Raw genomic sequence first — 25,701 nt, 5'->3', positions numbered from 1 at the left:
TATCAACCGGGGAAAAAATATTAATGGGGGATTAATAGTGATCCTGGCATTTTTTGCAGGTAACCTCTGGAAATGTGAAAATACCTAATATTGTATGAACCTATCTTGTTTCATATTAATCATAAAACTGGCAAAGCACGAGGAAAAATGTTTCTAATCTAATAGCATAAGCAGTTCAGTGAAGAAAATAACTATTCTCTGTGGTTTCATTTGAGCCCTCTGAGGTTGCAATGTAACTTGGCACCATGCTATTTTTTTAAATATATATATATAAATTTTATAAACATTGCTATAAGATCACTGGTGGTATAGGAAAGCGGTTACATTAATGGAGAAAAAACACACCGCAAAAAGTGGCGGTGTTTTCAGTATTTATTATTACGACAAGCTAAGCAGATGAAGCTGATTACCTTCGACTTCAAAAACAGAGACCCATTCTGTCAGCGAAGGGAGGGCGACAGGCTTTAACAAAAAAAAGCTCTCCGTTTGCTGTACCCTCCCACCGCATTCACTTGCAAATCACTGTGCGCTTGGAAAAGCCTGCGCTTCCCTGCGCTCCAACCTTCCCAGGGTAAGTGCTGCGGCTCCATCCGCACCGCTTCTCGCTCCCGGCCTCGGAGGGAGGGAGAAGGAGGGAGGGAGAGAAGGAGTGTGTGTGTGTGAGAGTGTGAGTGTGTGTCTGTGCGTGGTGCCTGTGTGCGGTGGGGATGGTGTGTCTTTTTTTTTTTTTTTTTTTTTTTTTTTAATCAGGAGCTCTGAATGAAAGCCAGTCAGAGGGAGAGCTCCCCCTTAGCTTTGGTTCCCGGCTGTCCAGAGTTAAGTGATGCTGGGAGAAAAAGCCCGAGTTAGATCCAAGTAGGATCAGTCTTAGAAAATAACAGGAGAAAACAAACAAAAAAAGGACTCTAATAGCTTGGGTTTCAGTTTGGTTGGGGTGGACACTACTTCACTTTCTCAGAAGCTGAATAAAAGGTAGGAGCCTTTCTTATTTCTATTTCCTTAAGCTCTTTGTAGTTGCTGGTGTTATCGTTGTTATTATTATTACTATAGCAGGAAGAGTATGGTGTTTAAGGCAATGGATAGAATTGTTCTACTATATACAACTTTTGACATTTTATAAATATGCTTCCAGAGTAATGAGACGAGGGCTAGGAAATGACTGCTGTGTATTTTCTTCTCAGAGTAAACCAATATCATATTTATTCAAGATTGAAACACTAAGCATTTTATAATTTCTATTTTTCTTTTCCTAGTAAGCAGGCTATCTTTTAAGCAGCAGTTTCCATCTGTATTCAGTTCTTGCAAATTCAGGGGGGGGGGGGGGGGGGACAATGCTACTCAAATTGAAAAAAGCACAATATTTCATAGTGTAACTGTTATGAACATAGCATGAAACATACACATATGTGCCCTCACTTCCTCTACACCAGTGCAAGTCTGTAACAGCTTTCCCTGCTATTCTTCCTGCCCTGAACTGAATTTCAGAATAATTATACACACTCAGAGCAAATGCTTATGAAGAAAATCCCCGTGGAGGGGGATAGCAGGGTGAATACAGGCAATATTTCAAATATCTGTACAGAGCTATATACATGCAAATGGGGAAAATATTGCCAGGTTTGACAGTTCAGTAAAGGGGGTGGTGGGGGAAGAAGGGAAAAGGTGGAGGGAGGAAAAATTTAGTCTGCAACTGTGTGAGCATTTATTGTCACTGCTGCAATAAAATCCATATTTGATGTGGTGTTAAATTAATGCAGCACAATGCAAGTCTAAATCCATGTTCCCAACTACTAACTATTGATGGCATTGTCAGCTGCATTAGAAATTTGTAATAGGCTAATACTGTCCTTGATACTAGTTGCAGCTGTAAAAACCTAACAGTCCTTCTGCTTAAGAGAATGCATCTGCACGTGCAATCAGTGACAAATAGCAACCAGCATTTTAAAACTGACCTATCATTTCTGTTGCTTCCACACAAATGGAGCTGTTGCCTATAATCTTCGTCTTTCGTTTCAGTAAAAGCCTCTGTATTACCCCAACTGCACACCCGTTGCTTTTAAGGTATTTTTTGAATTATACAACTTGTTGTGTATGCATGTGCATATGCATATATGAGTGTGTGAGCGTGTGCACAGTGTGAGGAAGCAGGTTTGTAAAAAATTATGTGCTTTTTTTTTTTTTTTTAAGCTAGTAGGCTTTAAATTTACATGGCGATATTACTGGAGGGGGAAAGCAGGGAGTGGGAGACTGGAACATACTTCTGAATCTCTAAATCCTTTTTAAATATGCCATTTACTAGCAATATTATGAGTCTGGTACCAGCATTTCTCAAGGTTTTCCAGTTACTCAAACTTTTATATTAATTGGTTACTTTTTGAATATAATAGTAGTCTGTGCTATTTTAGAGGATGAGATGAAAGAATGAACTTAGAGAACTGGGAAAGGCAAGTAGAAAAGACAAGCTATCTTTCTCAAGAGTTGAAAACCAGCTTTTTAGAGTCAATGTGGGCTTGCATCAAGAGAGGAATACTTCTTGGATTATCAACTGGTAACCTAGTTTGTGCCTGAGGGAGTCTTCTCATATTTTTGTATGCTTTGTTAAATAAAAGTATGAATGAAGAGGTCATTTCTGTAGCAGTTTCTGTTAATTTTAGCTTAGGTTTGTGTCCATGCTTTCTTTGTATGGTGTCAAGATGATTTTGTACACTTAAATAGGAACTTTAATGTCTGAGGAGTGTTGATTATACTACAGATATTTAAACTTGAAACTGCTGCTGCTGATTTACTTTGGGTAGCATTGGAAATATGTCTTGGTTGCTTGCTTTGCCAACAGTTTATATTTATAATGCTTTGTAACAGTTCATGGAAAAGAAAATAGCAAAATCTCTCTTGAAGGGACTGTGCCTAGGACCTTATATATTCTTAAATGATCTTGTTGGCTTTGCATTAGAGTAAATGAGTGTAGATCTACTAAAACTTTGTACTGGCGTGTTCTCAATAGACAAAGGATCCGTGAAGAAACTGATGAAATACTGGAATGTGCTCACAGTAGACACTGTGGTTACTGTTCTTTTCTGTGCCTAGCTGTAGCTGAAAAATGCATAAAAATAATGTTATATGTCAAAGCAAATTAGCTCATCATTAATTAAATGTAGAGAGATATTCATAAGGCACACATCTATACATGCAGACCAGTATACAAATTTCAGCTAAGTAATGTAAGTTATTTTTTCCTTGTTAAATAATTAAATGCAAAAAGCAGAAAAGGTTAATGTGAAAATAATATCTATCTATGATTCTGAGAAAGTAATTTCCTGATCTTAACGTGATTTCCCAAGGAAACAAGTGAATGAAATAGAGCCTGTCTCATCTGGATAATTCTGTGCAGGTGACTTAGTTTCTGTGTCTGTTAACCATATTTACAGCCAGGTTGCAGGTCGTAGTGGTGTAATTTTACACCTTATCACACCACTAGGTTGCAGCACTAGTGCAGGGGGTCAAATTAAGATTGAAATACAGTTGAATTGTAGCAATGGGATGAAGTTTCTGACTTATCAAAATATTATTTTTAATTCATTCATTATTATCACTTGAAACCAAGTTTGTAAACACCAGGGCATCTTAATTGGACTTCACAATATGTCCCTCTTCATAGATTTGAAAAAATCTGCTGTACAGTTATTCTTTGATATTATGTGATAGACAGAAATGGAAGGAAAACGCTGATTATTTGGGTTTAAGAATATAAGGGTTTAAGAAACATTTTGTGAGTGCCTGAAGTGAACCACATAAATATATATTCTGTATTTCTGTTGTATTTTCTAGAGTTTTTTAATAACTCACTAACTGATGTATCATTTATTATAAAGGATGAAAATTGAAATTCAGAAATAAAACTTCTTTTCTTATGAGCAGTTTAAGTATGCCAAAGTAAAACATTATGAAGGGTGACTTCACTGCACATAAGGATGCTATACCATAGCACATTTTCAATTGCTCTGAATTGTATGCAACTATCAATGAAAGGTCATGCGAACTCAAGGTACAGTTCACTGAAATCTTGGTTGACTATACAATGCACACACTCTACGTCCTGGACCCTCAAATCTACTAATGCAAACACTTGCTTTTTGAAGAAAACATACTTCCTCTACTGTCCAACTTCTGGAAAAACTTGAAAGCAAGAAACAATGGTGAAGCTATGGTATTCTGTCTTGAACCAAATGTTCCCCAAACTCTCTTCAGGCCAAGAGGAACTTCTATGTTGAATGTTGCTTGTTTTTCCCTCCCTGGATTTACAGCTTTTCAGCTTTGAGTCCTTGGCAACTTCCCTAACTTGCCTGTTTCTGTGGGTTAGCAGCTCTACAATAGAGCAATAGAAAATAATCTTCATCTCTGTGGAGCTGAGTGCGTTACAGTTATCAGGCTGTATTACTACACACAGAAAAAAATCAACTAGACCTGAGCACTATTTTTTCCTTTGTTCTGTTTTCATCTGGTGGGAAGCCAGAACACCACCCAACCAAAGAGCTATTGAGCTATACATTCTGTTTAATGGCTTATCAGTCTAATTTTCAGTACGTGGAGGATCTGCCAAAAATCTGCCAGTTGAAGCTTTATACACATTTCTTTATACATGCAGTCTTCCCAATTATTAAATGTCAAAACCAGTTACTTCAAGTGTGTGTATGTGTACAGTAGAGGCAAAACAGGGAAAACCTTTGTCTTGTACAGGGATTCATTTTAGCAAGCAGAATACTGTACAATTTCTCTCTAATTTATATCAGTGTTTTATTACTTCACTTTTTCTGTAAGCTCCCACTACTGTTTCTTACCTGTACTAACTTATATGAAATAGATAATGCTTATCACTTTTTTGATAAAGAAGCATGTCCAGCAGGAGGCATAAAGCTCTAGCTGTATCTCAGAGGTACTCCCCAGCTTGTACTGTCACAGGGCATCTGATCTGCAATGTAAATTCAAGTCTGCTAGTTGGAAGTGTGTAGTACTATGTCTGTACCAACAGGCTGCATCAGGGGAATACAAAGACTTAGGAAGTTAACTGGATATAATGAAAAGTAACATGGCAGGTGTCCTTTTTAATATTGTTCCCAAGTGCACATCATTCTTCACACAGTTGTTTGGGGTTTTTTATTTGTAACTTTATTATGGCATCTCTTAATTGTAACTCAAAGTGAACTTTGAATCATATTTCAAACAGTAGGAAATTGTGTAAAGAAGAGAGCATGTGTATGTGTGTTTATATAAAGGTAATGATTCAAAATATGAAATGAAAATAGATGTTTCCAGAATTCTGTTGCTCAAAAGCTAGAACCATGTTCTTCTGTGTTTAAAAAACAAACAAACAAACAAACAAACAAAACCCAAAAAACCAAACCTCTCCAAAATATTTTCTCATGAAGAACTGTATATTATGTGAGATATATATGTATGTATATGTAGGTTTATGATTTTACTGTTAATATTCCATCACCTGCCACATTACAGATTGGATTTATTGTATTATCCTGTTCAGTACTTTGCATTACAGCATAAGGAACACAACACACCATCACTTGGCCCAATCAGATCATGATCCTTAAAAATGAATGCAATCCTCATGAACTCTGCAATGCTATAATATCCAGATTTTGACATAAAGAATACATACCAATGTAATTTACAGCACTATGAGCAAGGCTCAAAATACAATGTCCAACAGGACTGTTAATTTTTTTCCCCAAATTAACATAAAATAGAAATATGTATAACTGAACTCTTATTGTGTGCTTTTGTCTACCATACTTCAGTAGTTCACATATTTACACCTGTTTAATGAATAAAATTATTATCTTGTTAATTGCTATGCTATCCTAATAGTAAGCACAAATAAAACAGTGATATGCCTGTGTCTAGGATACTTAGATGCTGTGCATTCTTTCATTGGTTCCTCAAGTATCACAGGTGTATAGCTGATTTTTACTTCCACTAGAATCAAGAGAGTTTTGGGTGTAGATTTTCTTGAATATATTTCATATCCTACACATAAGACAAAATACATGGACAGAATCTTTGAGTTTTTAAATGAGGGTGAGAAAAGAGATAAGAACCCAAAGTATTTGTAATTATTTAGAGGTAATATTCAGGACAGAGGGGGGATGGTCATGTTTATCCTGCTTCTAAGATTTCTAAGAAAAATTATCCTGTAAATGTATAAATTCTTTTCCCTTACAAATAGTGACCTGCCATTTTCCTGATGCTTTTTCTATGGTGAGTGGGACTGGCACCATAAATGTATGTAATGTCCAAGATGCAAGACTCAGTCAGCATCAGTAATGTCGCTGTGCGTACAGTGCTGGCATCCTTGCCTCTGTCCCCTGTCCTGGGGTGATGGAATCTCGAGGGCCAAGGCTCCTGTAACCCTGCAAAGGTCTTTGTACTGGTACTGTTACCACAGATAAAGTCTCCTAAAAAGGGATCTGGACACCCTTTTAAAAGTAGGTGATGAAAGATGGGAAAAGAGACCCTTCCTCTCTCACGACATTGAGATTTTCCTGACTGTCCATGTGGTTTAATAGGCATAACATAAAATTTTTTTCTTGATATGGTTATCTAACTTATAATGTTCTTTTAACAATACTGTCCCTCACTAGACCTTAAAATGCTGTCAGATTTGGCCTTGACAAGCACATAGGCTTCAATTGTGAATTGGGATTGTAGTGTGTTTTATCTACAAGTTCCTATTTTTTGAGGGAAGGAGTGTCATCTTTTCTCCATATATCTTTCTACACCTTTGGCAGAGAGAAAAAGGGGAGAAATGTGTACCTAACCTTCTTGTAGTCTTGACTGAAAACTGTCAATAGTATTACTATACTTAATTTGAAATTAAAAAATGGCTTCTTTCAATCCTCAGGTTGCTTTCTCTATTTTTTTTTTTCCAAATACATCCCCTTATAATCATGTTTTCATGTTTCATTCTTTGTTAGAGAAATATCTGAGCCTAAATGTATCAGACAAGGTGTGAATCTAAAAGTTTCTATTTAGGTCCCTCTCTGGTTTATGGTACATAAGAAGATTCCATGAAGACCTATAGATCCATTTTACCTGTGTGTCACCAGAAAATTAGTTAAAAGCAGAATTAAATGTCATTGATTTCTCTACATCATGAAGATTCTAAGTAATATATTCACTAGAAGTGTACATGTGCTAATTAGATGAATAAGATTTAATTCTTAAAATAATGTGGGGTCTTTTTTTTGGTTTTGTTCTTTTTTAATGTTGAGGCTACTCAGAAGATGACCTGGATTTTCAGTAGCAGACTGTCAGTTGTTAGAAATAATTGCAAAATGAAACCCAAGAAAAATAGAGAGGGGAAAAAAAAGCAGAATGTGTTTAAAACAAAAAATCCCCAAACATGATGAGCTGAAGCAGGAGAATGACAATATTTCAGCTCATACTTTCTTTCCACCTGTAAGAAAAAAATTATGCAAATAACCTTTCACAAAAATTTCACATCATGCTATAGATCATCTTTTTGTATTAGTATAGATGTCTTCCAATTTATTTTTTTTTATTTAGTAGGGAGAGGATTTTTACATGTCAGTATTGTTGTATGTTATATTATTCTTTCTTTCATTATAATCTTGATCCTGCAAAGTATGCTATGTAAAGCTACTAGCCTGCCCTCATGACTTTCTGCTAAAATATCAAAACAAAACTAATTAATCGTGCTAAATGACTCATGGGTCATCTAGTAGTGAATTATAGTTAAATACATAGGTTAAAACAAAACCCATCAGAATCTATAAAATCACTGCCATAGAATAAGGGGTGTTTCAGCAGAGATCAATAGCATTCAGCCATTTAATCAGCAGTCTTTAATCAAAATAGTCCTGTATTAAATGATAAGTAATAGTGTAGACCTCAATTTATGAATGAATTCTTGGGGTATACCCAGTCATTTTGCAGCTGTATCAAAAAATTTGCTCATTTCTATGGTTAGGGAAGCAAGACATTTCATTACAACATGAAAGATAGTTTAAGATCTGCTTAAGCATAACACTTTCAAGTTCCCTAAATATGCTACTGCTTCCCACTTTCCAAGGCCAGGTTTTAAATAGTATTTTTGTCTCCTACTTCTGTTTCCCTGTAGGATAGTTTCCACATGCTTTTGGCAGAAATCTGTAGTGTCCATAAAAGAGTAGGACATAGAACACTATCGTGAGTACAATCTTAGGGAAGTGTGATTTTTCTCCCTCTGTTGGACTAAGTTTTTTTCTGTCATTAACGTGCTGAGATATGCTCTTTCCCTTGAGTAAGAGCATGGTACTCATGGTCAAGATATCACTGAAGCTGACATCTTGATTAAAGTGGATGAACCGAGCCCCGGGCATATTAGGTACATTTGGTTCTCTCCATGACTTAATACTTGGGGGCATTCTATTGACAGTTTGTGATTAAGAACTTAAAAGCATATGTGTTATATGTTATTAGATCTAGTTTTTTCTGGTAGTTACATCTGAATGGCAGATGTACAGATACGGATAGATGGATTTTCGTCTGTAACATTATTCTTTTATAAAATATACACTTTTTTCCTTGCTTATACAATTCCTTCAAAATTCTCTTAAGTGGTTTCAAATGAAGTAGTACCCTGATTCAACCAATTAATTTGAGAAGATCTTTCTTAAGGTGGAAATGTATTACTTTTTTATTTATTTATATTATTTAGACAGTCTTTAATCATTCTAATGATCAGAAGAAACTGATCTCTGTTCTACAATTTAAGTATGTGTGTGGAATATATGTACAGAATGGAAAATTGAGACAAAATCATACATTTCTTCTTCTTTTTATCCTTGACTAGCAGGGCATCCGAACCCACTCTGAAACACATGTGCTGTTTCTGAATATATCCTAATTGTGCCTTCGTTTCCTCCAGCTTTTTATTTGAGGTCAAAATAATGAGAATTGGAAAAGAAAGATGAACTAAGACATAGTGTATTATAATAATAATCCCATTAAATTTTTGGCGAGCATAAATCTTCAAGAGAATTTAGGAATCTATAATGTGAATAAGAAAGGTCACTGGGCTTGAGCTATTCTAAATTTGATACCTAAAAGTTTGACAAAGAAGGAGAAATCAATTATTTGAGTTCTGAAATGCAAAGTTTTTTAAAAAGTAACACTATAATTACAATTCCTTACATTCAGGGGTTTAAATTGTACTTGTTATGCTAGTGTTTTAGAACAAAACTTACAAATAGCCATCTACAAATGAGTGTTTTCATCTTTCATTTCAAACACCACCCACTTAGCTGGAGTTAAACACAAATGGTAAAGCTGAAAAGCTACTGCTAGAAGGTAGTTCAGCCTTCTAAATTACAGGACGAAAAAACCTGTGTTAACACAGCAGCGACTTCTTGCTAAATTTTGGTTATGTACATTCAGGAGAGGAAATACCCACCTTTTCCTTCCTCCATGACTGCAGCCATCAAGATCCAACCACTAAGTGCTTATGCACATAGGGTTGCGGTGTGTTTTGCCACTTGGACAGCCTGTGAAAGTCAGGTCTGATGGGATAAAAGCAGCCTAGGTGGATCAGTCCCACAACTGCCAGTTAAATGATTCCAGCTCAATCTCTGGAAAAGCACCCAGACAGTCTTGTCCTCCAGGTCTACACGACTATGGGGTCATTTTAGTGATGTGACTGATGTGACAGTCATTGTTACTCTGGGTATGCTGATTGGAGTCCATTTTGTTATCATGATAGTGGATTAAAACTGGACTATTTGTTATCAGGACAAAACATGAAAAAAATGTGGTGTCATAATGGCATGATGACTGAAAAAAAAGAATATTTTAAAGAATTTAATTCAATTCTATTTAAGTAAACAGACTTCATCTTAATGATTCTCATGTGTAATCAAGCACTGACTTCTCAAGGGTAATCCATTAGTGCTTTAAAATATATGAGCTAAAATGAAGTGATGTACAGAAAAAATATTTTGAAGGTAGCTTACTATGTTTCTGTACAATCAGAAATACTGGCAATGAGGATCAGGATAATACTGACACAAAAATAACTCTTTTATGTCTTTTCTCTTTAAAGGAAACACAGTGACTTAAAGAAATTTGCTGGTGAATTAGTTTTATGTTCGGAGATGTTTGGTTTCTTTTGGCTGAAGGCTGTGAACACTTTTTAATGGTTGTTCTGTTGGATTTTTTTAATAGATAAATGAAATGTACTACATGAAATAATTACCAGTGAAATAATTGTGATTTGAAATTTTTTGTCCCCCCAAGGCTTTGGGGTTTTGTTTTGGTTTTATGCAGTTAGTGCACTCTGACCTGTACCTATCATATAATACTATTCTTTGTAAAGGATGAGGTTTTGCTGTAGGAATAGAAAAGCATTAATCTGACAATGAGGTATCCCATAAGCTAGAAATATAGTTTCTTCAGTATTTCTCACATTATATACCACACAACTTTTTAAAAAGTTCACTGAATTTGAGATCAACTTTTTTTTTAAATTGCAATTGGGAGGGAAAATTGAGTGGAGTAAAAGAATAATTCTTAATGTGTAAGTTGTTGAACTTTGATAAATTTTCCTTTAGGGGAGACTATAAATTGATGATGGGTTTGGAGTCATTTTTTCTTGTGTCTGTTTAGTTTTTATTCATACATTTGAATATGTTCTTACTTACGTGTCCTAAAAAGGAAATATATCATTCTAAATGTTCACTGCTTGTTCTTTGCCATTCGTAGGAAGCTTAAGTTTTAGTAAAACTTTTTTTTTTTCTCTCCATATTCACTAACTCTATGGTAAGTCTTTGCATTTCAGCAGTTTGTCAAAGTAAGCAGTATGATGTTCATAACTTGCTAACTAAATAGAAAGTCAAATGTTGATGACATTTCTTGTGCAATTCCCTGCAAAGTTTGTTCATTTTTTTCAGACGGGAACCTTAGGAATGCAGATATTTTTAATCTTTTGGTGCCATCTTGTGGCAAGAGGATAATTATATGAAACCAGGAGGTACTCTTTTCTAGCCCACAGTTTCTATGCCTACCAGCAAAATACCTTGCTTTGGTGATAGAGATGTATGTATGAATTTTTATAGTGACTGTAAAATAGCAAACCGGGTCATGCACAGGACAAAGTTCTCTTTGGTTGCTTCTTTTTTTTTGATCTTTTCAAATGCATTACTATAAATATTGATTTGAGAAATCTCACAAAAATTTGCTATAATTACCACACAGAAATAGATTTTTAGTCTGTAATACATTAGCTCTCTGTAGAATACTTAAATACTTAACTAGTTCAAGGAAATTGTCAATATATTTTTATTGTATTAGTGCATTAGATCTCTGTAGAATACTTTAATACTTAGCTAGCTCAAGGCAATATTCACTTCAGCATCCTGTAATGTTTAACAGAAAGCCAAGGTCTGTGCTAACATTCTTGTTTTTCATTTTATTTTCTGGTTTTGGCTTGGGAAAATTCATACCAGCCTGCATCCAAAAAAGCAATAACAGCACAGGAACGCTGTTTATTTTCCTTATATTTTCATTGGGATTCAGCAAGATGAGTGGTTTTGGTTCTGTGCTAAATGAATGCTAGTTTAATACCTGTTTTTTTGAAGATAATGCTTGTAGATGTCTGCAATCAGTGCATATCACATTTTTCGCTCAATTTCCTAAGGAGTTTTCTATGTGATAGTCCATATTTGCTTACTTATTTTTGTCTGACTTCCAGTCACGCTGAAAGTTTCTAGATGCAAAAATATTATTCCCTGTCAATAGCTGGAAAGAAAAACAAGATGTCAGTCCTGCTTTTACTTAAGCCAATAGTTCTCATTTTTTCCAAAGTAAAGATGATTTTCTTTTTCTTTGAAAGACATTTATTACAGTCTGGTCCAAATAACATCCAAAAATCTTGTAGTCATTGAAGATCAATTGCAAATTATAACTTTGTGAGTTGTTGTTATAATACCCTTTTTTCAGACAAGGGATATGAAAGCATATAAAGATTAAAAGTGCTTGTACCTCGGCACTGGAAAACAGACTGAAATTTTGAATTTCGTCCAGTACTATAGCCACAAAAGAAAAAAAAAAATTACAGTATTTTTTTATAGTGTATCCTCCCAGCTGAAGGAAGAAATACTATTGATCAAAATGAGTACCAAATGAGAGTACTGTTTAAGATCTCATCTTTGAAATGGAAGTAGTATTCCAATTGGATATTCTTGCAATGTCAGATACTTCTGTCAATTTCTGTGCATATGGCCAATACTGCCTCGTTGTGTATTATATGCTTTCTAAACTTATACAGAAAATAAAAATATGATGTGGATGTTAATACAAGATATGTTTTCTAGCAATTATATGGCATATATTAAAATATTAGTCACTAGAATGTGATTTTTTAATAAGCAATCACTAGCTGAGTTATAGTTGTATGCTGCGCCAGCTTATGACTGATAAATCAGTCAACAGCTGAAGCATTGCTTTTGGATGGTTAGATATTGTGTGATTTCTCTGATTAGGGTTAGCTAGAGAGAAAACTCTGTTGCCTATCAGCAGGGATTGAGAGAAGAATCATAGCATTAATGTAATAAGATATAGAATTTCAACAGTTTTGTACATGTATGTGATAATGCGTTTGTTAGAATTTTTCCCCCTGATCCAGTAAAATTCTCTTGACAATTAGCACACTTGAATGCTTCCCTCTCTTTCTGTATCTTTTGGTGCCTTCTATAGTATACTTTGGCTACAAGATGAAAGCGGTAGGTGAATTAACTAAAGAAAGAATTGCAATTGCTCATTCCAGTGAATTCACATGGTGTGAATTCCCTTACAAGGAAGACAAATCTAAATAAGTGTCACAGCCTTTTTGATAGAAAGGTATGAAACTTAAGGCATGCATCTAAATAATATTTGTATAAAGTTATGATATTATCATATGTATAATATGATAATAATAAAATTGAAACCCAAAATATAATTTTTACCTTTTGCAGTCCATATAAAATCAGTTTCTATATCATTATATGATTTGCTTTATAGGCCTAATAGAGGCATTTTCTATAACTACAATTTCTAGGCCTGGTAGAGTTTACATTTCTTACATTGAAAAAAACAGTCAGTATTTAGTCATTAAACAGTATTTTCTGTCATTTCAAGGTAACCTGTGGATGGTCTGTAAAAATGAAATCTTAAAAAGCTTTCTAGAAAATTATTTACCAAAACTGCATCTTCTTAACATCTTATTCTGGATGAATACACATTTGTGTATGCATGGCACTGTAATTTGCATGTGGTTACATTTAATGCAAACTGAGTACAGAATATTTTGAAGAACATTCAAGAGGGGAAAAGTAGAATTCTATTTTATATATATAAGTTCTTTTTAATTTGATTTATGGGTTGGTTTAAATGTATTTACTTATAAAAGCTGCAGGTAAGGCAGGCAGCATGCTTCACCTGCAACATGGGATGAGACAGGCAACAAATCAAGCACAGATACAGAGGGGCGATGGAGCATGTTATAAGTTACCAAAGAGAAGGTCTCCAATGAGAAGTGGTAGTGTTTATGCAGTGCAAAAAGCAGAAATGTAAGTGTGATAAGTCAATGGATATTGTGGAGGAACAGACAGACAGAGAGTTTCTTGGATTGATTGATATGCGTACCTGAAGCACTTCAGGAAATTATGTGAATGCTTATTTGAACAGAAGAGTTTTGAAATTTGGAGAGAAAGTGTTGTAAAGGTTGCATCTCTTAATTCACATGAGAATGTACGGCACTAGCCTTCAAAAACTGAAGGAAGAGGCCATATGCAAAAGAAGCAGGACATTCAATGATAGAAGAAATAATGATTCGGCCAAGGATTTGGGTAGAAATAAGGTTGACATGAGGTTAAGAGAATTTACAGACAATGCTATGTAGATGAGGGATGTAAAATAAACTTAAGGGGTAAAAAGAGAACGTAGATAGTTAGGAATGTGCCTTAGATTAAATAATCCAAAGTATCAATGTCTCCACTGAAGTTAGAGAGGAAAGAGGAAACATGGTCAATTAAAGTGATTATTCCTATTTCTGGAGCTTGTGGAGGTGAAAAGAAAACAAAAGTTCATGATTTTGTGATTATAGTCAGGAATGCCTGGAAATCCATATAGTACCATTTCAGAATATGTTTTTGAAAGAAGTGGAATTCCTAGAATTTCTTCTTCTCAGTTGTCAAATCCCTTGTATGCCCTCTGCAAATTACACCTGTTGAATAGTAGATTTTTCTCTTTCAATCCCAGTGTGCTTAATTTAGTTAGAATTTTAGGTAGGTAAGTAAATTTATTATTTATGTTGGAAACTGTTAGTTCCTGTACATAAAGGGGAGACTGAAAAGTGTCCGTCACAGAACTTGTCTAGATGATCAAAAGGAAAAAATGATTTTTAAAACTGTTTCTGGGGTTAGTCCGTCAGAAAAGATTGATTGCTGATCTGTGGAACTTGTATATTTAGTGTGTTCTCCTGACTGTCAAAATTATTTATGTCTAGTGTGACTACCAGCTAGTCTAAGCAACATGCACCTAGGCTGTGGCAGTGAAAGAAGAAAATTCATCCTGCTGTACAGCTGCAGTAATATATAACTGACATGTTTCAGGGCCTGAATGCCTAGAGATATTGTAAACAAGATATAAAGGTCACAAAAGCACAGGATCCCAACAACTATGTGTGCTGTTCTTACATACAAGACATAGGTGTACGGTCTTTTCAGATACCTGCAGAAAGAGTCTGAATGAGTTTGTTGCTATGACTTTGTCCTTCGGAGATTACAGTATTTAGGGCAAACTAGGAAGTGTTATTTAGATCGAAAAGAGAGACTGCTAAAATAAGAGTAGTGGCACTGATAGTTCAGGTTATGTACTTTTTGGCGGTAGATTGAAAGATCTTTCCTTTGCCAAAGTAAGCTTGGTTGTTTTCTCATGAAGATGAACAGAGAGGCTTATGTATACGCTAGCTGCAAATGAAGCACTTTTTTCCTTCCCTACCTTTTACAATGTAGAAATAATTTAAACTGTCTTTGAGGTATGAATATACAAATAGAAAAAAAACTAAAATTATATTTTATTGGACTGATGTAATGGAGTCTACGTGCTTCAGAAATAAAACTGTATTTTCCTGCAACGGATTTATATCCATCTCCTTTGATGCAGAGCAAACTGAAACACTGACATAAAGATAGCTGTCACTTTTGAGTATTCTAAAGACAATTCAGGAAATGAAAGACAAAAGAAATTGTAGTTCCTTAAAAATGGGAGCAAAAAGTCCTGCCTTAACAAATTTTAACACATTTCTTTTTTCCCTGATTTAACAATAATTTGGCAATAGCCTCGCAATGTCTTTTGCAGGAAAGAAAAGTTTTCAGAGAAACTAAAACCTTGTGTCTCTAGAACTGTCTCTCTCCAACAGCATTGAATCAAGTTCTCCTCAGCCAAAGGAAAAAAATAATCTCCAGATATTCCAGCAGTTTTATGGTAGTTTTAGACCAGGCTACAGCTCTTTTCTAGCTCCTCAGAGTCTGTGACAGCTGATTTACATGAGAAAGGAACGGTAACAATGATCAGCTCTCCTGCTTTCTCTTTGTTAGTCCACATTGCTAGCCACAAGAACTCTACAGTTTTTGCACTTTGAAAAGATGATACTAGAGTCTTTCTTGCACCTCGTTTAAAAAAAATAATCCTGAAGGAGGGTAAATAAGAGTTAATTTATACTGCCTTTTTCTGTGTGTTTAGGTACTTTCTCTGAAAGGCATTTTAGTTAACAGCAGCAGTCAGGTGCTCTTGTCAATTAGGCCACGCTTGAAATATTGTGTACTTGTTCACGCGTAAGAGCCATGCATTTGAAGAACCAGAAGATGCAGGGCTGGACGGCACTGCAGAAGCTTCTCATTGTCAGTGGTTTTCTGATGCCCTCTTCCTAATTAGAGGGAAAGCGTTTGCCTGCAGGGAGGATAAAAGCCACCTCTTACTATGTATTGCAAACTTGGAGGATATACTAAACTGCAAAAGTTTGAGGGCCACAGTATGTTGTTAGACTAGTGTGCTTTTGTGCATGGAAGACCCCAGCATTTTGCAAATGACTTAAGCTTGTGTTTAATTTCTATTACCGTTGACAGGATTTGATCATATATATAAATTTTAGCAAATTTAAATTGTTTTTAACAATGTGCAGATATGTACACACTCATGTGCTTTGGCCAACTTAGTCCTTAATTAAATCTGTGCCTTGTTCTGAGACTAATTTCCTAGCAGAAAATAAGAATAAAATGGCTCTGTATTTCTGAGAATAACTGGATGTTAATCATCAACTTTATCTTTGTCTCAGTTTGTTCTTAGCAGTACTGTGTTCAGGACTTCTAATTATTTCAGACTTTTTATTGGTTTCCACCCAGATTTTAATAAAAGGGTAATTTTCATCCCTCACGTAATTCTTAGAAGGCAGTGATTTTTTTCATAACCTTTTAATGATGTACAATAAGTATTTGTCAGGTAGTTGATTTAATTGATTTAAAGACCAAGATGAGCATTCTGCTTTAGTAATGAAATGCAGAGGGCAGTTGGAATGAATGAATTCTATGTAGAATACATGTCATCAGAGCTTGTCCTGGAAGAGAAGTGAAAAATGAGAACCTATGCTAAGCTGATCATTCTTATTACCTAGAAAGTGCTTAATTGCACTTTTGCTCTAGGGTGTATTAAGCAGAAATTTTCACATCTAAAAGTAATATATAAAATTATATATTTAATAAAATATCAACATGCTATCTCACTAAAAAGGCTACAGTGTTGTAAGTCAAACACTGCCAAATGTTTTAGAATTATTATATCCTCAACATAAGACTATGACATAAAATTATAAGGGAAATCAAATTGCGAGCTTTCATTTCTGTGCTTTTTTTTTAGACACGTATTTTACTCCTAAAATTTTAATGTTTGTTGTGTATCCTTTATGTGTCTCTGTTCATAAACCCTCCAAAATTATAAGCAATGTTTTTGTAATGTTTCTTACATCCTAATGTTGCCCAACTGTTACTCAGAACTTGATCACCTGATTTCTTTCTGTGCTGTGCAGGCACTGGTATTTTGGTGTTCTTTTTATGTGTTGTGTTCTTTGCTTAGGACATACTTTTCATGTTCTTTGCTTCTCACTTCATATTTCCTGCCAGCCACGGATGTTTGCCTTTCATCTGTGTGATGTAATATAGCAAACTAGAAGTTGAATACTCTGAAATCCTGGTTCTTGTGAGCAAGACTAGCATTCACTGTGACAGGCTAAAAGGAGCCTAAGTCCTCTGTGAGAAATTTTATTATGTAGCTGAAACATAGAACTCTTTTTTTTTTTTTTTTTAAAACAAAATATATGAATTCTAGCCGGGCATATAAAATTTCTGTTCCAGTGAATAGGTAAGTACTGTGTCATACCTCTTCCAGGTATGCTCTTCCTGGGCTGTATCACCAGGACCTGCAAAAATTGGTTAAACTTTGATAGACCTAATTTGAGTAGCAATGCCCTGAAGAAACATGCCACATAAGAGACAATGCGGCCCACCAGCAAGGAGAAACATTAAAAAATTGTTCAGACGTAACCACTCATGTGATAAGTCCCTTTACATCTGTCCATGAAAAGAGACTATCTCTAGGTATCAGTACACACATTCAGATACTTCTTGGACACTCTATGATACTTTGCATATCCTTACAAATAGGGGGTTTTTTTCTGTTTCTTCAGACTCTTACTCATTTTTAAACATGGATTTTACGGTATGCTTTGGAGCTTTTAAGAATATTCAATGATGTCAACAGTGTTCGTGCTGTACAGCTGTAGTTCCTGGATAATTTTCAGTATATAATGGATATTCTTTATGAAGATTTAATTAATGATAAAGAAAAGTCAGGTTTTATCATATATCACTTATTAGCTATTAATAGCTATGTGAAGTACTGGGGTTACAACAGTGTTTGTGCTTAGGCACTGTCCTGTTATCTATTTGTGCACTGCCTGGTTGTTTGCAGAACAGCAAGGGCTTCAGTGTCACTGAAGAGCTTTAGGCCTTCTTTTTGTCCATATGATACGTTAGAATTAATGAACACAACAAAACCCACAAACTATATCCACTCTACTTAGTCTGTAGTCCTATTTACTCCTAGAAATTTTCTGAGTTATACAGGTGGTTGGGCAGCGTACACTTGTTTAGTGAAATATAAAGTAATTCATAATTCCATAGCTGATGTTTTTTGTTTTGAATCCAAACTGAACTAACAATCAGTATTCAAATTAGAGGTACACTGCTGTTACCACTGTATATCAAGTAAAACTTAAAATCAAATCTTCCTGATTATTTGGGATTATCAAATAATATATAATACAGTTATTAACGTATAGGTGTTGAGAACGGCATTCTATCTCAGTTTCATCTTGGGAATGTCCTACTGATTGGACTGCTTTACATGTAATCACTGGCGCCCTTTCTTTGTAAAGACACCCTGGTGGGACTTGGTTATCCTGTTCAAAAATCTTCCATCTGCCTTGAGGTCCTGTGCCATGATACTTGCTTGTGGAAGGACTGAGAAAAAAGTGTTTATGGGGGAGAGAAGAACCATGAAGTCTGAGCTACTCCCTGGGAGATGAAACATGTAACCCAGGGCACACATGATGTGTACAGGGGCATACAGTTCTCCAAAGGTGTGCAGCTTTACCCATTTAACACTACGCAGGAATGAAAAGCAAACAAAACCATCTTACTGTAGTGTGTTGGGACTTCAGCATTAAGACAGACCTGTGTAAACTGTCTAGTCTTGCTGCTTGCATTTTCTTGCTTTTTTGGAAGTATTTTTATGGAACTCTTTGTATGGAAATGTGGCCTGTTAGAGACTGTCACAGATATAAGGCATTTCTAAAGTAGACAAGACTGGAAAAGGCTAGGAGGTGGGGAATAGCTCACAGAGGTTTCAAATAACCTGCCCTAACTCACACTTCACATTGCTTGAAGATTTAGGAATAGAAACTCTTTCTTTCAAGTTCATCCCTGTCTACTGGCTATGTATCATATCAGTATGCTTAAGTAAAAATCCATGAAAATATATAATAAAATAAATGTGGGAAAAAGAAGATAACTTCTTGGGACTTTTCAAGGCTGATGAAGTAGTAGTTTACCAATTTAACAAATTGTTGATTTTTTTTAATTTTTATTATTTTACTATTTTTTTGATTCTTTGTCTAAATGAAAAAAATATTTGTTTCCACTGCCTCTTCCCACCACAGTCTCTTTGGAAACATAACATTTTATGTTTGATGATAAATGACATATCACATTAGAGCTAAGTGTGATTTGAAATGGCTGAAATATCTAAAAGAATCAAACATGATATTGGAGACAGGTCATCCTTAATATCAATGTGATTACAGTTTTCATACCATTTTTCCTCTTTCAGACAGCATTTCTTCTGCATACTTGGAATCATTCCATCTTCCTTTCCTTGAAGACACAGCGGGTATATAAGCATTAACCATTGTGTGTTCAGGCCCTTGGGCTATGTTTCCTGTTTCCAGTGATGTTAAAAGGTACTTCTGAAAATCCAGTAGTCTAAGTGACAACTCTAAATAAGCAAATGTAGGGTGAGCTACTACTAAACAAAATATGAGTAGGCATTCAGCTTTTCAAATTATGTTTAATCCCTAGAGGGTTGTGGAAGCCAGCCTGCAAATATTACTTATTTTATGTTGAATCTAGGTTAATGGAGCTTTTTATTATTTTTTTTATTTCACAAAATAGGGTCTGTATGATTAACATTATCTCAAAAAATTTAGTTCTCCTACTTTGTACAGTTACTATGTGGAAGTAAAAAATATCTGAAAGTATGTGTTATACAATAGCCTTTTACTACTTTTTTTTCAGTATAAATAAAATAAAGTTCAGGGTTGGTCTTCTGGGTATAGCACTTACAAGATTAAGGATGGATAGAGGTGGAAAGGGAAGTTAATCTCCGAGGCAGTCTTAAGAGATGAATTGTACTATGTAAATGTGTGCTAGTTCTGTCTGTAGATGTAATTATCACTAAAGTTACAAAAAAATTCATTCACTGGGCTTGGTTTTGTGGCTTTTTCCCAGCTACAAATCAGCTCAACCATTACTTCTTGTCATGTTCAGTAGATATGGATAACAGATTATCCCGTCTCTTTTACAGAAGTCTTACATAGTTGAAAGTTTTAACTTGTTCTCCCCTCTCAGACACTTTTCTGTTATAACCTAGTGGCACCCGTTTGTTAACTTGTGCCAGGATAGTCATGACAATTCCTCTTTTACCCTGACTTCTCCACACCTGTCTTAAGGTATGGTGTTCAAAAATTGATTTATTGTTTTAGCTGAGCCCTTCCCATTGTTGCACAAGTAGAGAAGATATACTTTATTTTTCTTATAGGTGGTAATCCTCCTTATATTTCAGTTTCTTTTTTGGATCTAGATGATGATATTAAATCATATTCAGTGATCTGTTTGCCTCAATAACATTAAGATGGTTGACATTTACTGATTTTTCTCTGTCCACAAAGCACGATAATTATTCGATCATAGAAAGAATTTAGAGGGGAATTGGAGTGGAAAATATATTTTTAAATAAGAGAATGTCTAATTATTCTGAAACTGCTTCAGCCAATTCATGTTCTATACTAGTAGTAAATTCATTAGGCCCAGTGCTTTAAAAACCTGTAATTTGCAGTGAACAGTGCGTGGTCCTTGAGCATGCTCGATTCCCATGACAACGTGGTTTTATTTTATCAACACATGAACATGCTGATACTGGATTGCTGGGTTTTCTGAATGTCTTGTCACTGAAAGAAGAGTCCCATAACTTAACATAACTGGGTTGCCTTGCTCGTAGCTGCACACCTTGTCCAGTGTCACTCCATCCCCTTCAGGAGGAGTTCACATCACTTCCCACCTAGGAATCGTTTATGGATTTCTCCAATGTCTCATGGCTCTTGATTGCAAACCCAGCTTGTTACACAGCTAATAGGATTGCAAAGGCTGGCCATTCTTATCTATGTTCTTCAATTACTCTTTACCCTGACCTTTTCCTGTTTAATGTTGAGATCATAACATCTTGCTGTCAGTATTAATTGTATTAGTTACCTGCCCTAAATTTTCTTTTAGAAACAATGCTGCTGAGAAAAGACACTGCATTCTCCAACTTCCCCTATTCTATCTGTAAGAGCACTATTTCTCCACTGATTATTGAACCAAAGTTTTCAATCTTGCTCCTGTTGCTAATACTCTAACAGAATTATTTCATCCTGGATGTCTCCGACTTCTCGTTTTGTGCCTCAACTTTGTCCATTTTACTTCTTTCTTTGCCTGCTATTGCTTTATACTTATATTTATCAATACATTATATATTATATTTTTGACATGCTTGCTTCTGTATGTTTTGAATGAAATGAGAATGGCTTAGCCAAAGTCTGTTCTTTACTCCATTTCCTATCCCACTTTTGCACTAGAAAAGCTTTTGTTTGTGTCATATAGTTTTTTTCAAAAACTACCTTTTCCTTTGGTCTTCCTGTCTTTCCTGTACATAATATTATCATAACCTTCCAGTCCTATGGGATACCTTACCAGCTTTCTATTATGCTTATTATATGATTTTCAACTTTTGAAACAAAAGACTTCAAGATTTTCTAGGTTTGCTCACTGTACTTTTTGTATTAATGTACAGATGTCTAAGGCATTTGATAGATGACTAATGCAGGACCTTCTTCATCCTTTCTGACTTGCTGTCACCTGTTCTTTTTATCCTTTCCCTTAGACTGGTTTCCAGGTATTTCCTGTTTATACCTAAATTACATGTTTATGTTAGCATAGCCATGTTTCATCTTACTCTAAAATCCTTTTTACTAAGTTAGTGACTGAATCTTCCTTCCTTATTTCCCTGCAGGTCCCATAAGAAAGAATTTACCTTTATCTAATAGCTCAATGAAAAATGTCCCCTAAGTGAGGAAGCCAAAGCAGTCCAGGTGGCACCATCAGTCGTTAATGTATTTCCAGACTATTATTCTATAGAACTGATGTTTTCTTCCTAATGACAAGGTTCTCTAAAAGATAGTGAGTAAAAGGAGCTTGCTAATGAAAAGGGTAAGAGGTTGTTACAAATGCTGATACTGTGGACAAAATTTGCATAACTTGGCATGGATGAACATTTGTAGCAGACCTCAGCATTTTGGATAAATAGAAATTTTGGGGGAGAAAGTTTCCAAATGAATTGGAAAAGGTTGTGGAACAGGATTTGGAAAAACACTGAGGCACAGAGGCTTTGAGGAGGCTGCTGTTCTATTGCAGACCAGAAGAAGGGAGATACATGCATCACTTGTCAGGACTGAGGATGGAAATGACAGCAGCAGTGCTGCTGCTGTGATCTAGTTGCTCTGTGACATGACTCCTTGCTGACTTCATTGTCTGTCAGGTGGTATTTGACATCTTACCTTACAAGTTGCCAGAGAGGTGCAAAACTTTCAACAGTGTGAAAGTGACTTTATATCATATTCAGTGTGTGGCTATTTTTTAAACACCTGTCTGTCTTCTAGAGCTGGTGCTTTCATTGTGGTTCTGGGAGTTTTTTCTTCACTATCATACAGCTATCTTTCTTAAAGAGTTGCACTGAGTAATGTGATGAAGACATTGCAAACTGGAAGGTTTGTTCATAGGCACAGGAAAAAATTTACACTTCAGTTCTTTTGACCTTCACTCATATAACAGTTATTAGAGATGATATATCTATTTTATTTTATAATAGTGTTTAACGGAGAGGGAGGAAATAATTGCTTGACTTTTTCTCTAAGTTTTGCTAATGTGTGTATATATATTACAGCATTGTAATTCTGTGCTGCTCATCACTTTGAAAAAAATCCCCATAGTTTCTTTATATATGGTAATATACACTTGAAATATATATCACATTGTGCTCTGGGTGACACCAGTGAATATCTTCAGGAAATACACTTCAGTCACTGAAGTAGCAGGCTTTTTGCTGCCGAAACCGAGAACAGAACCTTGACATTCTTGTAGTAACATAAATATAACACTTTCATTGACATTAGATTCTTATGCTAGCCTGCCTTTCTCAAACAAGTGTTTGAAAGAGGACTAAAAGAAACACCAGGGATAAAATGAAAATGTTAGCAAAGGAAGAGATAGCTGTCAAAATACCAATGAAAATCCATGTTCAAAATATAGGCTACAGCAAGTAAGTCATGAATGACATTAGATGGAAATTGCAAAAGTGAACAGGAGTCAAGAAAAAAACAGTCAATGGGATGTATTACCATTTAATTTACGTGACCTTTACAGCCTGTTAAGAATCACTTTTACTTCCAGTTTGGAACCGTTGTTCCTTTGGACCTTAACGAATGGATGTAGGACCTCAAGTAACCTTCCTCCTACGTTTGCCTAAAGTCCTAAACTTCTTGTAATTGCTTGCTTTACTGTAAAGCAAGCTATAAATGAGAACAGGAAGCTTTAAATGTTCAGCATTGCTTCTTCCCACGCTGACACTAGCATTGGGTCCATGCATTTTTCTTGGCAGGTGCAACAAATAATGTTTGTAGCAGTATGACAAAGATTCAGCCTGACATAAGCCTTCCAGAAGTGAGAAGCTGGATGCTGTTCTCTAAATATATCAAGGCAGATTGGATAAAACAGTAATTCTTTAGCTACTAGTTAAGTCATGGTATACTTTGGACAGAAATAGATTTGCTTCCCCAGGAGTGATTTTGATCACAGATGGTCAGCATTTCCTATATTGACACTTCCCAGAATATTTTTTTGCAGAAGGCATCTGAGTATATTGTATCTGTATGTGTACTCTCGTATCTATATCTCTGTGGATTTATTTCCTAGCCAGTTTTTAGATGATAGTGTTAGTAGAAGATATGAGATTCAGATTTTCCTGATGACTTTGCAACCCAAGAATGGTAAGGAGAGTCTGTTACAAATAGTTCTGTGATCTTCTATAGTGCTTCCCTCTCTGCAAATGATTTGAAGGAAACTGTTGGTAAAAATGTACAGGTCATCTCGTTCTTGTTATCCTGAAAGATTACCTTTTATTTAAGATAGTTTTCTGTGAGGAAAAAAAAACAAAAGGATGGATGTTGTGAGTTAACCTTGGTAGGCAGCTAAGCACCACACAGCTGCTCCTCCACTCCCCCTACAGTGGGATGTGGGAGAGAAAGGGAAGGATAAAAGTGAGAAAACTCATAAAGACAGCTTAATAGGGAAAGCAAAAGCTGCGCTCACAAGCAAAGCAAAGTAAGGAATTCATTCACTGCTTCACATTGGCAGGCAGGCATTCAGTCATCTCCAGGAAAGCAGGGTTCCATCACATGTTAATGGTTACTTGGGAAGACAGATGCCATCACTCCAAATATCCCCTCCTTCCTTCTTTTTCTGCCAGCTTTTATTGCTAAGCATGACATCATATGGTCTGGAACATCCCTTGGGTCAGTTGGGGTCAGCTGTCCCAGCTGTGTCCCCTCCCAACTCCTTGTGCCCCCCCAAGCCCCCTCGCTGGTGGGGTGGGGTGAGAAGCAGAACAGCCCTTGACTCTGGGCAAGCACTGCTCAGCAGTAACCAAAACATCCTTGTGTTATCAACACTGTTTTGGTCATAAATCCAAAACACAGCACCATATAAGCTACTATGAAGAAAATTAACTCTATCCCAGCCAAAATGAGTACAATGGGGAAATGAATTGCAGCATTCTAGTTTATTACTGTTGAAGCATTCTAGTTTATTATATTGTTATGCATCTAGTGGGATTAAGTGGTGAGATTTCTTTGCTTTTTGCCATAGCTGAGTGAATATTTTAAAGTATTAATTGTTTTACAGAAATATTTTGTGTCTGTCCAAGCTATTAGTTTACAGTGTCAAGAAATTCTATGTAAAATGTCTTAGTTATATGCCACATGTATCTATATATATTTCAGATAGGCAGATTTGAAGGGGTTTGCCTTTAAATATGGGAGAGCCATCAAATTCCTGTTGTCCTAAGACTCACACCTTTGTTCAAGGCAGTTTTCTCAGGGAACTAGGTAGTACTAACATAATTATATTTTCACTTATGAGGATAGGATGGGGTGGAAGTCTGTTTATCACTGAGTAGACACTTTGTTTGAGTACACTGTTGACTCTTGGAATTAGAGAATTATTTTTCTGCAGTCTCCTTGTGGTTACCTATTTGTGATCTTTACAAGAGAGATTTCTCTTTACTTGCTATTCTAGACCTTTGGTACGTTTATAGAAAAATATTCTGTAGAGGAAAAATCTGTACATATTGCCTACGACAGCATCACTCATTCAGAAATGATACTAAAATTTTGCATATAATAGAGCACAAGTTAGGAATAAGCCCCTGTAAAAACACTTTAAAACTTTTTGTCGAAAAAATTGCTTTGTAGTCTGTAAGCTTCAAAGATCAATACATCATTAATCACTGATAATATGTTTTCAGTTTGAAAAAGACTGTTGTTTAAAAAAAAAAAAACCCTTAAGTTAAATTATTAGCTATGCATATTGTGATGAAACAGTCCCTAATTCTAAAAAGAAAGAACAGACTAGATAATATTTGACAGACATAAAGAATTCCAATAATGTAAAT

General features: G+C 35.5%; 1 protein-coding gene across 4 annotated transcripts in view; it reads left to right on the top strand.

Annotated features, from left to right (window-relative positions):
* The first annotated feature begins 462 nt into the window (after positions 1-462).
* Positions 463-25,701, top strand: part of CDH10 (cadherin 10) — a 103,056-nt gene continuing 77,817 nt past the window's right edge. The window contains exons 1-2 of one of the 4 annotated variants that reach the window (XM_030041897.2): positions 742-972; positions 19,492-19,621. The gene's annotated coding sequence lies outside the window, so the exon portion shown is untranslated. Of the gene's footprint in view, positions 572-741; positions 973-2,016; positions 2,062-19,491; positions 19,622-25,701 lie in introns of those variants that run through there. The other 3 variants (XM_030041896.2, XM_030041898.1, XM_030041895.1) reach the window with 3 other exon arrangements.

The sequence above is a fragment of the Aquila chrysaetos genome, chromosome 18 (assembly GCF_900496995.4).
Source record: "Aquila chrysaetos chrysaetos chromosome 18, bAquChr1.4, whole genome shotgun sequence".
NCBI lineage: Eukaryota > Metazoa > Chordata > Aves > Accipitriformes > Accipitridae > Aquila > Aquila chrysaetos.
This window is presented reverse-complemented; position numbering and strand designations above follow the sequence as displayed.